The sequence below is a fragment of the Vombatus ursinus genome, unplaced genomic scaffold (assembly GCF_900497805.2).
Source record: "Vombatus ursinus unplaced genomic scaffold, bare-nosed wombat genome assembly UNPS02014812.1, whole genome shotgun sequence".
Taxonomy (NCBI): Eukaryota; Metazoa; Chordata; class Mammalia; order Diprotodontia; family Vombatidae; genus Vombatus; species Vombatus ursinus.
In genome coordinates this window covers 66,465,119-66,478,964 of record NW_020954590.1, presented here as the reverse complement: position 1 = coordinate 66,478,964, position 13,846 = coordinate 66,465,119, and the positions used below count along the sequence as shown (strand labels likewise).

The following is a 13,846-nucleotide window of genomic DNA, read 5'->3' as shown; positions in this document are numbered from 1 at the left end:
ATATATTACAATTTCATAATCTTTTTTTTTTTTGTGTGCTTCCCACAGAGTAAAGGAAACTCTGCCTGGGCTGTGCTTTTCCCCCTGAATGACAGGTAAGAGTTCCAAATGAAACAGTTTTAAGAAGGTACTGAGACAGGGAGAAGCTGACAAGCAAACACACTGAGGACTAGACATTAAAAAAGAAAGAAACAAAAAACAATGTAGTTTCCAAAGGAGTCTGGTATGTATGTGTAAATATTTTAAGCTATAATTACTTTCTATACAGTGATAGCAGCCCCACCTCCAGTACAGTAGAGTACGGTGTGCTGCTGCCTTGGGTGCATTCCCTGTTAGGTTTTACTAACTCACCAACTCTTTACATTAGTCACTACTCAGATGTAAAGTTTCTACTATATGTTCCTCAACAATGGTGCAAGAATTGGAGGCTATTCTGATAGCAATTTTCAGTCTTTTAAACAGGAAACAGAATGCAGAGGGAGGAAGTTAGGGAAACAGTCAAGTCCTACTGTCCTCAAAAAGGCCATCAGTTTTTCAGTTCCAAGGCATTCTATGGGTAGCATTCATTTTTGTTTGGCATAGCTAGTTTTCACTTGCTCATCTTCTTTCAGAGCATCAGTATTCCAATTCAAGGTGTGATGTCTTAAACTCCCACAACGTGGTCCAGGGACACTCCCTAATCTTTCCAAAACTTGGTATTGCTGACACATCTCTCATTCCTAGTGTTCCAATTAGTTTGGCAGAAAACCCCTTTGGCAAAAAGAGGGACACTGCCATAAGTCACATTAGTAAGACAAGGATTATTCATTCTCTCTCTCTCTCTCTCTCTCTCTCCCCCTCCCTCCCTTAGGGCAATCTGTGGAAATCTGCGTAAGTGCTTGGTAGTAGCTACTTCTTCCTCCTTTAAGACTGTACATTTTGAGGTGGAAGGAATCCCCCCCCCTTTATAAATGAGGAAACTGACGCTCAAAAGCAAAAAATAAACTTGGTCAATGTCACACACGTAAAGTATCAGAGACAACATTCAAACTCTGGTCCTAATTGTAAACCAAGTAAGCCTTCCACAACACCAGGTAGGTCTCCATTGTACTTTTTAATCACTCAAATACTTAACTTTGTATTCTGTAAGCCGCCCTAAGTCCTCTTTGAAGTAGGGTAACAATAAATCTTAAGAACTTACTACACCCTAAGTATGCAGGAACAATACCTCAATAGCCTCAGAGTTGGCCTGAAGGCCGATACTATGCTAATCAAGACGAAGCCATCAACGATAGGCTCAGTGTTTGAGTAGGAAGACAAGCTCTTTATTTTAATTAGTCACAAAGTCATAGATCGTTAGAGTTGATGTAAATGCATCCTGCAATGTTTAGTGATACTCCACTTGCACTGAAGGTCCTGACTAAGAGAGTTTAGCAGGTCAGGACTAAGAGGAGACGGTATTCAGTGCTCTGTGATGTTAGACACTCTTCACACGATAGGAGTCCGACTAATTTTTCAAGCACACTTTAAGAGCCGTATAAGAGGGAGACCCTTTCCTGGTCTAACTTAAGTTGTTTGTAACTTCTAGTTAAAATCGGAATGGTTTTGGAAGACTCGCAGAAAGCAAAAGCGGAGGGTCGTAGTGAAGAGGACAAAATACAGAGTCAAGCCAGTGTCTTAAAGTCACAGGCACACTCCAGGTCTTAAATCCCTCAAGGACCCTGAGTACATGCTTTTGTCCTATGCCCCCACTTCACCGGCTTTATAGGACCATTCATTCAGGCCAGACAGAGACCTTTTCAAAGGTAGCTAGGGGAGGGGGGCTTCTGCTGTGAGTGGGGAAACAGTCCACTAGCTCTGGTCACAGCCCCCTAGCTGCTCCTAGCAAGCTGAGCCACTTTAATTCTCACTTTAATGAGCTAGCCAATTAATTTCCTCTCCTCACTCGCGCGGAACCTCAGCAGCACGGTGAATGCCGGGGCTGCCCTGTAAAATGAGCAACCTTCTCCCTCCACCTTGCACCCCTCCATACCTCTTAAAATAGACAGCCACACAGGGAAGCACAGATTCCGTCAGTTCCCCGTGCCAGCCTTGGCCAAGGGACAACTCCAAGGCGGGGATGATGGGTACAGAGAGGCAGGAGCAGAGACCCCCCACGCAAGCAGAGTCCCGGAGGGTTCCAGGGTCACGAGTCCCTAAGCCTTGCAAGACTTCCTGGTCAGAGCACAGTGCGCTTTGCGCACCCCATGACAGGCTCCCCCGGCGCCCAGGTAAGATGACTGCAACTAGGGAGCCGGGGACCCAGACTGGTGCTGCGTAATCCTGCCTCCCCAAGTCCCCAAGTCCCTCAACCCTCAACTGCGGTCTCCCAGCCCAGCCCCGGTCATTGCCGACGGCTCCTGCCAGCGTGGCAAGCCCGGGTGTCTGCCCAGACCTCAGGAGGTGCGGGGAGACCAGAGCGGGGCGGAGGAAGCCTGCCGGCGGGGGCCGACGGGCTGCGCGCCCCGGGGCTCCCATGGCGGCGATTCCCAACTTCTTGCCCCGCTTGGCTCCCCGGCAGACGCGCCCCGCTGCCCCGTCCCTTTGCGCGGCGCACGGCGGCTTCGGAAGAAGGATGCGACTCCAGGGCGCGCGGAGGAGGGGAGAGGGCGCCGGGGGTACCCGCGGACCTTTTAATGCACTTGACTCACCTGCTCCGCCGCCGTTGCCTTCGCTCTCGCTCTGCTGACAGCTGGGGGCTTTGTTTTCTCCACCCACCCAGTGCCGCCTAGATGCTCCGCCCCCGCCGCCCCACGTGACCCATCGCCGCCACCGCCACCGCCACTGTCACCGGGCGCGTCCTCCCCGCCCTCCCCTGCAGAGGGCTAAGCGCAGCGCTGCCCCTTCCTGGCAGATCCAGGGTGCGGGGGGTGGTCACCGCCGCGGCCGGGCTCAGTGCGTGCGTGATAAAGGGTGCTGGAGCAAGGGCGTGGGGTGGGCGGGCGAGAGGAGGGATGGATGAGAGGAGGGTCTATGCAAGCCAGGATGCAGCCAGTACGTTGTTCAGGGTCCGAGGTAATGTGCCTGGCCCCTGGGAGTGTGAGTTGGAGTGAGGTTGTCTTCTGGAATTTGTGATACCAACCTCAGCTGCTGGAGGCTACCCTTAAGGGAGCGGAGGCTGAGGAGGTGCCCTGCAGGAAAGGTTGAGAGAGGGGGAGATGCAGAGATATCTTGGCCTGTGGAGTGCAATGCTTTGAATTTAGGAAATGAACGCCAAGGCATGGAACGCTATAGTGTAATTCATGGGCTTATTTTTATGGTAGATGCTTGCTATAATGATCGTGTTATGCTGCTTACATAATAGCAACATAGTATTGTCCTGATTATTAAACTTGGTCTTCTTAACTGAAGAATAATAGTAATTAACGGTAATAATGTGAAGTGTTTTGATGTGGCTTCTGGATATGTTTGTTGTTGTTATTAGTATTTGGATTCTTTTTTTGAACAGAAACTGGAGAAATACACTTCGAAAGACTACGATGTCAATAGAGACCAGTGTTCGTTTTTTTTTTTTTAAATTAAATTAATTGTGAAGGGAAAAAATTCTTCAAGGCCCCACCTTGGCTAAAATGCCTACTTTAACTTCTGCAGCTTACTATAAAATCTCTGTCTGCTCTGATCTCCTGGAGCTCTTATCGTCTTCATGGCCTGGTACAGTGTTGGGAGTATTGGCTTTAAAGTCAAGGGACCTGGGTTCCAAACCTTCCTCTATCCCTTGCTTCTTGTGTGACCTTGGGGAAAGTCAACGAAACTCTCTTAGCCTCGTTGTGCTCATCTGTTAAAAGAGGGGCTTGGACTAGATGGCAGGTGAGGTTGCTTGTAGCTCTAAATTTTTCATCCTGTGGCACTTATGGGTATAATTTCTTTTTGCTATTTAACTTCTGTAGTAACTATCTTATCAGAGAATCAGGTTACCCAGCATTCTTGGTATTCAAGCCCTGCCTCAGTCACTAGCTGGATGATCCTGGGCAAATCACTTAACCTCTCAGTGTCCCAGGCAATTTGCTAAGGCTATAAATTTATAATGATCTAATAAATTTCTGATGTGCATCTGTATAGGGAGTCAGACATCACACCCAGAATTCCCTACACTTTAAAATCACACTTCCCCCATCTGAAAACAAAACAAAACAAAAATCTTGTCTCCAGCCTAAACTCAAAACTCTCCAAGTCAGAGAGTCTGTGGTATATCACTTTTAGGAGTACATGCAAGGCAAATCACACTAAACCATCATTCCTTGCTATCTGGGTGGTACCACAGATAGAGCTCTGGGCCTGGAGTTGGGAAGACCTGAGTTCAAATCTATCTTCATTCACTAACTATGTGAATCTGGGCAAATCATCTCTGTTGGCCTCCATTTCCTCAACTATAAAGTGGGGATAACAATAGAACATATCTCCTAGGGTTGTTGTGAGGATCAAATGGGACTATTTCTAAAGTGTTTAGTTTAACATAGTGCCTTGAACATAGTAGGTGCTTAATAAATGTTTGTTTCCTTCCCACAAATGCATAGGATCATACTTTTAGAGCTGGAAGGGCCATTAGAAGGCAATTAGTTCAACCCCATCATTTACAGATGAGTAAATTGAGACCCACAGAAGTTAAATGGCTTACTTAACATAGGTAGTAATAGGCAGAGCTGTGCTTTGCATTCAGGGCTTTTGTCTCCAAATGCTGGTTACATCTAATGCACAACGCTCTTTTGTATATATGTGAAATCTAGTTAATGAAAAAAAAATTTAAAAGCCTCAAAAAGGAGGAGTTTGTCCCCAAAAGACAGCTTGCAACCTAAGCTGGGTGGAAGTAAGGAAGGGGATCCAAGCAGGCAGCTATCACTGGCCTACTGATTCTATGTACATGTGTGCCTCAGCTTTTTTTTTTTTTAAAGAAACAAGAAGTGCTGATTTTTATGCCTCCATGACTCATTCCAGCTGCCTGGTCCCTAAAGTTCCCAAACTCGTATATTCTCCTTGCTCATACCCCAGGCATAGCTGTACTTGTACTCTGGATCCCCCCCCTCCACTGTACCTATCACAAAGTCTGGGACATAGTAGACCCTTGGTAAATATTAAATGAATTAATGTAATACAGAAGAAATCATGCAAATTAGAGATATATTTTATTTCCCAAAAAACCTTCAAATCTTGATATACCATGCAATTCTTTGAAATTGGCATGAAAGCAGCATGAATTTTAATTTCTGGAGTGTCCATTTGCATGTCTGGTGGATTATCTATTTTAGTATCTGAGAGGGTGAATGGGTTGGTAAGGTGTAGCACATTTTCTCTAGTATTATTAAAAATCTTTAGATGGTTTTCTTGTATATCTTAAAATGTGTATTTTCTGATATATTTAGGGGTTTTTTTTTTTTGAGGAGAATGGGGAGAACTTCCTCTTTTTCCCCTCCTGGCTTTTCTTCCTCTTCCTTAAAGGTGGCCTTTCCCCAGATTATGTCATTGGCCTTATGGTCTTTTTGTGTTACACCTCCTTCTTTATACCCAACTCTAGAACTTCAACTCCTACCTCCACATCTTTAAAATTAAGGTCCAGGTGAGGCAGAGCCAAGATGGCAGAGTGAAAGCAGTGACCTGCTTGAGCTCTCCTCCAAACCCCCCAAACACCTGTAAAAAATAGCTCTAAACAAATTCTAAAGCAGCAGAACCCACAAGAAGATAGAGTGAAACAAAATTAAGGTCCAACTCTATCTCTAGTCATGGTCTTCTTCCCTGTCTTTCAGGCCTGTATTTTCGAACACTTGCTCAATTTCCCTCTAAAACCATGAAAGCCCTTAGTTCTTATTTCTCCACTCTGGGTAATTCAGTGAATGGCAGAGCTTGATAAACAATTGTTTAATGAATAGAATTTTACCTGTACTAAATATTGATGATATTTGTATATAGATATCAATGCAGTAGATATTAATGATCAAGATTTTTTTTTAAAGAGAGCATTGAAAACTTCAGTTTGGCATTAAATGCTGACAATTTAACTGCTCTCAGGAAAAGAATGTTTATATTCTACAACTTTCATTTACTTCAATGCACATAGTTTAAAAATGTCTGCTCTGTGTGTATAAGGCCTAGAGCTTAGTAATGGAAATGGCACAATGTTGGCCTTCTAGGAGCTTTGAATCCACCATGTACACAGATACTTGAAAGGTCAAATGTGATATGTACAAAGAAGTCCAGGTATGATTCTTTAGAAAAACTTGAGGAGGGTGAACTTATTTTTATCTGGGGGGATCAGGGAAGACTTCATGGAGAAAATTATGCCTAAGCTGGGCCTTGAGGGAAGAGAAGGATTTGAATAGGCAGAGAGGAAGGAATCAATGCTAGTTATGGGGTTTCAGCAGAATCTCTTCAGTGTCAGCACCAGACCCCACATTTTAGGAAAGACATTGATGAGCAAGAGAGCCTTCAGAGAAAGATACCAAAGAACCTTGAGATCATTCCATATGATCAATACTCAATGCTTGATCTCTTATACAAAACATGCTTCTCCATCTAATTTAAGATACGTCCTTTATTTCAATTTTTAACTCTTTCAAGCTGAAATAACTAATTCTCCATGAGCTACAAGCTAGACAGTTGCCTAAAGGACAGTGACCAGAATGGTAAAGGGTCATCAATTCACGCCAAGGGAAGGAATGAATGAAGGAACTGGGAATGTTTAGTCTAGAGAAGAGTAGGCTTAGGAAAAGACATGGTAGCTCTCTTCAAGTCTCCAAGGGCTGTCCTGTGGAAGAGAGACTTGTCTTGCTTGGCCCCAGAAGGCAGAACAAGGAGGACTGGGTGCATATTGCAAAGAAGCAAATATAAGTTTGAAGTCAGGAAAAATGACATAACAGAGCTATTCCACAATGGAATGGGCTGCCTTGGGAGTAGTGGATCTTCTTCACCGAAGGTATTTATTTATTTATTATTTTGTTTGTTTTTTTGTGAGGCAATTGAGGTTAAGTGACTTGCCAGGGTCACACAGCTAGTAAGTGGCAAGTATTTTGACGAAGACTGGTTTTGAACTCAGGTTCTCCTGACTCCAGGGTCAGTGCTCTATCCACTACGCCACCTAGCTGCCCCTACAGAAGGTATTTAAACAAAGGCTGAATGACCATTTGTCAGAGACAACCAAGGGATTATTGTTCAGGTAAAGCAGTCGGGTTATTCGGCCTCTGATGTTGCTTCTAAGTGTGATTCTGTGCCCATGTGCCTATGATAGATAATGTTCCCAGAAGGCTAACATTCAAATATGTTGCTCTTGTCCAGAAATCATTGCTATGTATAGACAGAGTTAGAGGCCTTGTTAACAACCTGTTCTTCATCAACACTATTAGGTCATTTCATGAGAGAAACTTCATATAATGCTTTCACCATGGATTCTAGTTCTGTTCTTGCAAACAGAAGAAACACATGCTTTTCTCCCAAATGAAATGTCAATTTAAAGTTGAACCAGCTGGATTTTTTAAAGTTAAATTGCCATGTGTCTAAAATGACCTTCCAAATATTTTTTAGGGATGGCAACAGTAATGATACAAATCAGACAGACTGACTTTGAAGTTTTACCTGCAGCAAATGAAAAAAAGGAAATTATTCCAGCAATGCGTGGAATGATTTCAAAACTATGCCTTTTTCCTCCTGTCTTTTGTCTCTGTTGTGTTTACTTAGGAGAATTTCTAGGCAGCAAGTAAAATAATCTCTCAGTGACAAATAAAGAAAGCAGTACCTGTCTGATGCCAGGATTCACTCTGAAGTTATCTTGTTAACTGTCTCTCAAAACTAAGGTCAGAGAACTGTTAATAGGCTGAAAATCAGCTGAGAGTGCAGGGAAGAGAGAAGTACAAGTTCATTTTATTGTCTCATTTGTGGTGGACACTTGCTAATTAATTCAGTCTCCAAGTCTTGCATTTTTTTTTAGTTTGTTTTATATATTCTACAAAATACCTACTTGGATTCATTATTGTGAAGAGGTGATGCTACGTTCTGAAAAGCTATGCCCATGGAACTTATACTCTGACACATCCTGCTAAGTTGGAAAAGCTTTCACTAAGGACTGGGTTCAAGGTCAGCGTGGCAGGAGGGCTTCATTGGTAATGATTCAGGGATCTGTGCTTGGCCTAGTGCTGTTGAACATTTTTATCAATGATTTGGATAAGGACACAGAGGTCATGCTCATTTGTAAAAATGGGTGGGATATCTTATATGCTAGATGACAGCCAGTATCCAAAAAGATCTGGATAGACCATTAGAGAACTAGGCTGAATCTGGTGAGATGAAATTCAATAGAAATAACTGTAAAGTCTTATTCTTGGGTTAAAATCAGTTGTAACCCTAAAGTATCCCATGTACCAGACTATGTTGTCTAAGTAACAATTTAACTGGAGTATGAGAAGTTCATCACCAGAACTATGGCTACAAGGTAATGAATTGGATTTTTGACCATAACAGCCTGTTTTTAAGTCTGCATTGGCAGAAGGAATTCCTTCGATGAAATCGTAGATTCTTGAAGTTTTGAAGTTTGTTTCATAGGATTGAAAGAATAGACTGTTTCTAATTTTATGTATGTGTAATCAGTGGTCCAGCATGCCAGGCTCTGGACTTATATTGGCTAGATCTAATCTCGAGGAATTTTCTCCACTTCAATCACTTTTTTTTTTGGCTTGTGTTGTCACCATCCTGTCAGAATGTATCTCATGTATATATCTCTACATGTTAGTTTAAAGGGTCCCCTGATTCTTCCTAAGAATCCAATGTGAGTTGGTAATGCATACCATATTCAGAAAACTTTTACTCTCCATGAAATGCAAAAACAACATAAATTATTCACAATATCCCAATGTAGTTGATAAAATGCATCTCTCTTTTCTTGTGAGTTCCACCTTCGCCCCCCTCCCCATTACTTTTGTGGTCCTGATGAATTTCATTACCACCCTGTGGTCTGGACTTCCCTTAGATGGGAAACAAACTTGGTGTTGCTGAGGGGTCAACCACCCCTCTGGTGAATCTCTTGGCCTAAAAGCTTATGATACTGCCCTAGAAGGAAAAGGAAAATGGAGCGACAACTCCCTTCCTATCACATCTGTTCTATGAGAATAGTGTGTACCACTGAATAGTCCATGGTTTTGGGTCCCCCATTTAGCTTTGGTCCCTCATTACTCCTATGACTGTAGGTCTAGGATAATCTAGAAGGCTGGTTTCCAGAACATGCAAATTTGGTATATATAGAGGGGTAATGCTAAGGCTTATGATTCTCCAGGAGAAGGCTGGGTCCCTGACTTGGAGGTGGAGGAGCTATCTTTTCAGGCTATTAGTTTGTCCCAAGGCAATAAGTAATGGCTTGGGGGAGGGGGGAGGGGAATGGTAAAATCCTCCAGGGTTCAGGTTAATTCTTGACACTGCTGCTTTCTGGCCTGTACTGACGCGGAAAAAGGCAAAAATGGTAAAAAAAAAAAAGAAAAGAAAAAAAGACCAATTTACCAATTTATAGATGAAGACTCCCTTTTATAGGCCTGCAACGAAAAGGTTGCTGTGTCTAACAGTGGTTAGTTATTCATCCTTAGTCTAAAACAGTCAAAGCCAATCATGTCTTTCACAATAAATGAGATATTATCAAAATCCCAAACAAATTCTTACCATCTTGTAAACTCTTCAGGTTATCAGGTAGCTCCTCTGAGCAACCCTCTATGGATGTTAAAAAAATAAATTCCCCCACCCCCCCCAGTGTTTGTGTCCTCAGGACTATTTGATCGTGTTGAATATGATAGGGACAGGCCTGATACCAGTACCCAATTAGTTCAGGTTCAGCTTTGGGATGAAGTTAGGCTCTTATAGGTCATTGACTAGTTAACAAAAAGGAGTTTACTTAGACATAACATAGCAAGGATCTACAGTAGCACTTATCTCTGGTGACATAGTTCTTCTCATTTTTGTATAGAAATTCATTTGGTCAGCCAGGGCAAGGTATGGTGACTTGCCTGGTTCGGGCCATCCACAAGGTCTGAGGGGTACCGACTTTGTGTGAGTGGTACCTTTTATACCTCTGAGTGTCTAACAAGACAGTTGTTGTAGTCAGAGGCCAGCAAAAAGTTCCATCAAAGAAAGCACAGTTTGAGTCTTGCTTTATTTCTAGGCCAATCAAGTCCTGACTTTGTCAGCTTTTAGGGAAAATCTAGCCTAACCCATGTAATGAGGGAAGGGGAGAGGAAAAAGAGAACCCCAGTCAGGCTGCTGAAAGGGACAATCCGGGACATCACCTAAGCTAACCAGCAGGCAGTGGGATGGGTTGGGTTGTATAGGAAGCCTGATGGGAAGACTGTTGTCCATTCATACTGGAATCATAGCTCAATGCTCTAGTCTCAGGCTCACTGCCTTGATGAGCCCAGAGTCTTCTTGAGGTACTCCTCCCTCAACTTTTTTTTCTTAAACTGTCTATCTTTTACCACTATACTCCTAAATTGTTCCAATAGCATGGAAAATAGAAGTGATTACCCAGGGTTAAGCTCTTTGTCACCTTCTCTTTGCCTCAATGCTACTAAGGAGTGCATGCTCAAAGACTGTTGTTCCATTTTCTACATAAATCTCTTGTCAGCTGCCCCCCCATCTCTTTTGTTAAAAATGAGTAGGGTGTGTGTGTTCGCATGCATATCATCAATCTTTTGTTCACTATGGAACCTCTTCACACTGTTATTTTCTTCCCCTTCTTCACTGAAATCTGAGTCATAGAGAAACATACTGATGTTGAGCCCTTCAACTGAAGACTGTTCAGTTCATATCTATGGGGATAACATAGGCCATCTTTTCACTTCTGCAGTTTACTTCTCACTGGCCTTTCTTCCTGAGCAGTGGATGTACACTTTTGAAGAATGGTCCATAAAACTGAAAAGGGACCAGATGGGCTTAGACTCACTCTGTTGTTCCTTAATAGAGCTTGACTCTGCTTATGGAATTAAAAAGGACTTTTGCCTCAGTCATCATTTTCTGTTGAGTGAAGAATGATTGCACACCAACAGTTGTTATTCAGAAATTACATAGTATCTTTGTAATCTTGGTGACCTTCAAAACTTGTTGGTTTCACCCAAATAGAACAAACTCTGTTTTTCCCATTGTGATAAATGTATTATGTTCTAAAATACAAAAGCTGCTTTTAAGTAAACATTTGAAGGCACAAAAATTTATTCACTTTTCATAATTCCAGATAGCTTTACATAGCTCCACCAAGTAGCTATCCGGATTAACTCAGTGCTGATTCTTTGTAGCTTCATTCAACTTTAACAAAGGAGTGCAAGATATTAAGTTACATTATATTCTATTCCTTCCCCACTACATTTGAAGATGTCATTCCTTTCCCAAATGTTCACAAGCATCAGTCTTGGATGTCTACCTTAGTTGTTATTTGCCATCATTGTATGGTGTTTGACATGTATGAGCCCTAAACAGAAGTTTCATGATATGCTATATCCAGCTAAGAGTTGAGGAGATCACATGTATTTATGTTGTTCATGTTTATCATTATGACCTTTGAAAGTGGCTTTAAATCATAGACTATTTTGTACATGTCTGATAGAGGAAAAGTGCAAGAACCAACAACCAGTGCCCTGTATTGTTTTATTGACTTTATGAAGGAATTCCAGGTAGAATAGATTCATAGCAAGTACTGAGCAAAGTTGGCTGCCCTAAAAATTTACTAGCATTTGGCCATGTGAAAGTGGATGAAGACATGTTATATTCATTCTTCTATCAGCAGTGGATTAGACATCTTGATCTAATAGTATTTAATTTGCATTATGTAGCCATGCTCTTAGATATCACAAGAAACCTAGAAGCTAATGTCAGAATACAATTCTGAACAACGGTTCCAACTAAACAGATTTTGAGCATCTGCAAAAATCCTGGAAATGATTGTCTAGGATGCAGTACTGTTGACTGTATTCTAAGCGTACCCTCAATAGGGCATGGTAAATTGTGATACATTAACAGTAACAATTACTGAAAGATATAACATTTTAAAATTTACATTCATTAACTCATTTGACCATTACAACCCTGTGAAGTAATTACTATAGGTATAGTCCATTTTACAGATGAGAAAACTGGGGCTTAAATTGAGTGACTTGACCAATCACATAAGTAGTAAATGTCAGAGGCAAGACTCAAACTTTGGTCTTCCTGTTTTCAAGTCCAGCAGGATTATGGAATGAAGCCTTAATAAATCTGAAGTCATGTAAGGTGTGCACCAGGGAAGCCTTAAGTATCATCCAAGAATCTTAAGATCTTGTTTATAGTGCTCTCTTTGTGATAGCAATGTACTAGAAATTGAGGGGATGCCTGTTAACTGGGGAATGGCTAAAGAAGTTGTGATATATGACCATATTGGAAAACTACTGTACTATAACAAATGATGAGCTCAATGATCTTAGAAAAACATGGATAGACTTACATGAAATAATGAAGAGTGAAATGAGCACAACCAAAAGAACATTGTATACAGTAACAGCAATATTATTTAAAGAACAACTTTGAGTGACTAAGTCATTTTGACTATTATAAATGCCCAAATTAATTACAAAGGACATATGAAGGAAGACATCAGAGAAAACACTGATAAATAGAAGTATGTAGAGAATGATTTTACATGCATATACATATTTGGGTCTAATAGTAGCCATCTCTAGGTGGGGGGGGGGAAGAGAAGAAAAAAAGGAAGAAAGTTACATGATAACTTTATTATATATTTAAAAGGAATAGCAAGTTGTATATAATAGATTTGCAGTTTCATGAAAAAAGTTTCATCTTTTTTATATTCTATTATGTTATGAAAATGCTTGTTTTATTTCTCAAGTTCAGAATAAAATAAATTTTTTAAAGAATCTTATGAGCAATATGAATCTGAGGGCTAAATCCTCTTATTTAAATAGCATACTGTCTACTGATTGATTGACAAGTAGGAAAACACATAAGACTGAAAACTAGAGAAGACAAATCAGGGTCTGCATGGCCTAATGACTTGGTCTCCTTTGTTTCTACTACTGAATGACTAAATGTTGCTGGACAAAATAAAGTCACTTCATCTACTACATCTTCATACTCTCTAACCTCAACTGACCTCTCAGTGCCACAAGGCAATCTTTTCATTCATTTCTTGTTTACTCTATCACATTCCCTACTTTAGCTGTTCCAAACCCTTTCTCTTCTTACAATGACTGAATCTAGAGTTAGAAGGGACCTCAGTGGACATCTAGTACCACTCAACCTCCAAAAGAATCCCTACTCTAATGTACTTAATGAATGGTCATCCAACCTTTGCTTAAAAACTTCCAGTGTGGGGCAACTCCGTACTTCTTGATTTGAATTCCATTTTTGGCTAGATTTAATCATCAAGAATTTTTCCTGACATTAAGCTTAAATTTATCTCTTTTCAACTTCTACCTATTATTTCTGGTTCTATCCTTTGGGGCCAAACAATATGGCAGTCAGTCCATCAGCCGACCAGCATTTACTTATGATCCAAGCACACTATGTTAAGCACTGGGGATGCAGAGAAAGAAAAAAAAACATGTTCCCTCCTCTCAAGAGTTCACATTCTAATGGGAGAGGTAACATGTCCCTGAGATTTCCTTCTATTTACATATATTGTATATATTTGGTGTGTACATGTGATTTCCCCATCTATTACCTGTATGTATGTATATGTGTGTATATCTTGTATGTAAGTTACTTGCCTGTTGCCTCTCCTAATATAACTATATACATACATATATATGTATATATACATACATGCATATGTATATAGTAAATGGAAGGTATTTTCAGAGGGAAGACACTGTTGGTGAGAGGG

General features: G+C 41.2%; 1 protein-coding gene across 2 annotated transcripts in view; it reads right to left on the bottom strand.

Moving 5' to 3' along the window:
* LOC114053760 (microtubule-associated protein RP/EB family member 2) overlaps positions 1-2,736 on the bottom strand; it is a 193,017-nt gene extending 190,281 nt beyond the window's left edge. The window contains exon 1 of one of the 2 annotated variants that reach the window (XM_027876899.1): positions 2,670-2,736. The gene's annotated coding sequence lies outside the window, so the exon portion shown is untranslated. The remainder of the gene's footprint in view (positions 1-2,669) is intronic. The other variant, XM_027876898.1, reaches the window with a different exon arrangement.
* Positions 2,737-13,846: the final 11,110 nt, after the last annotated feature.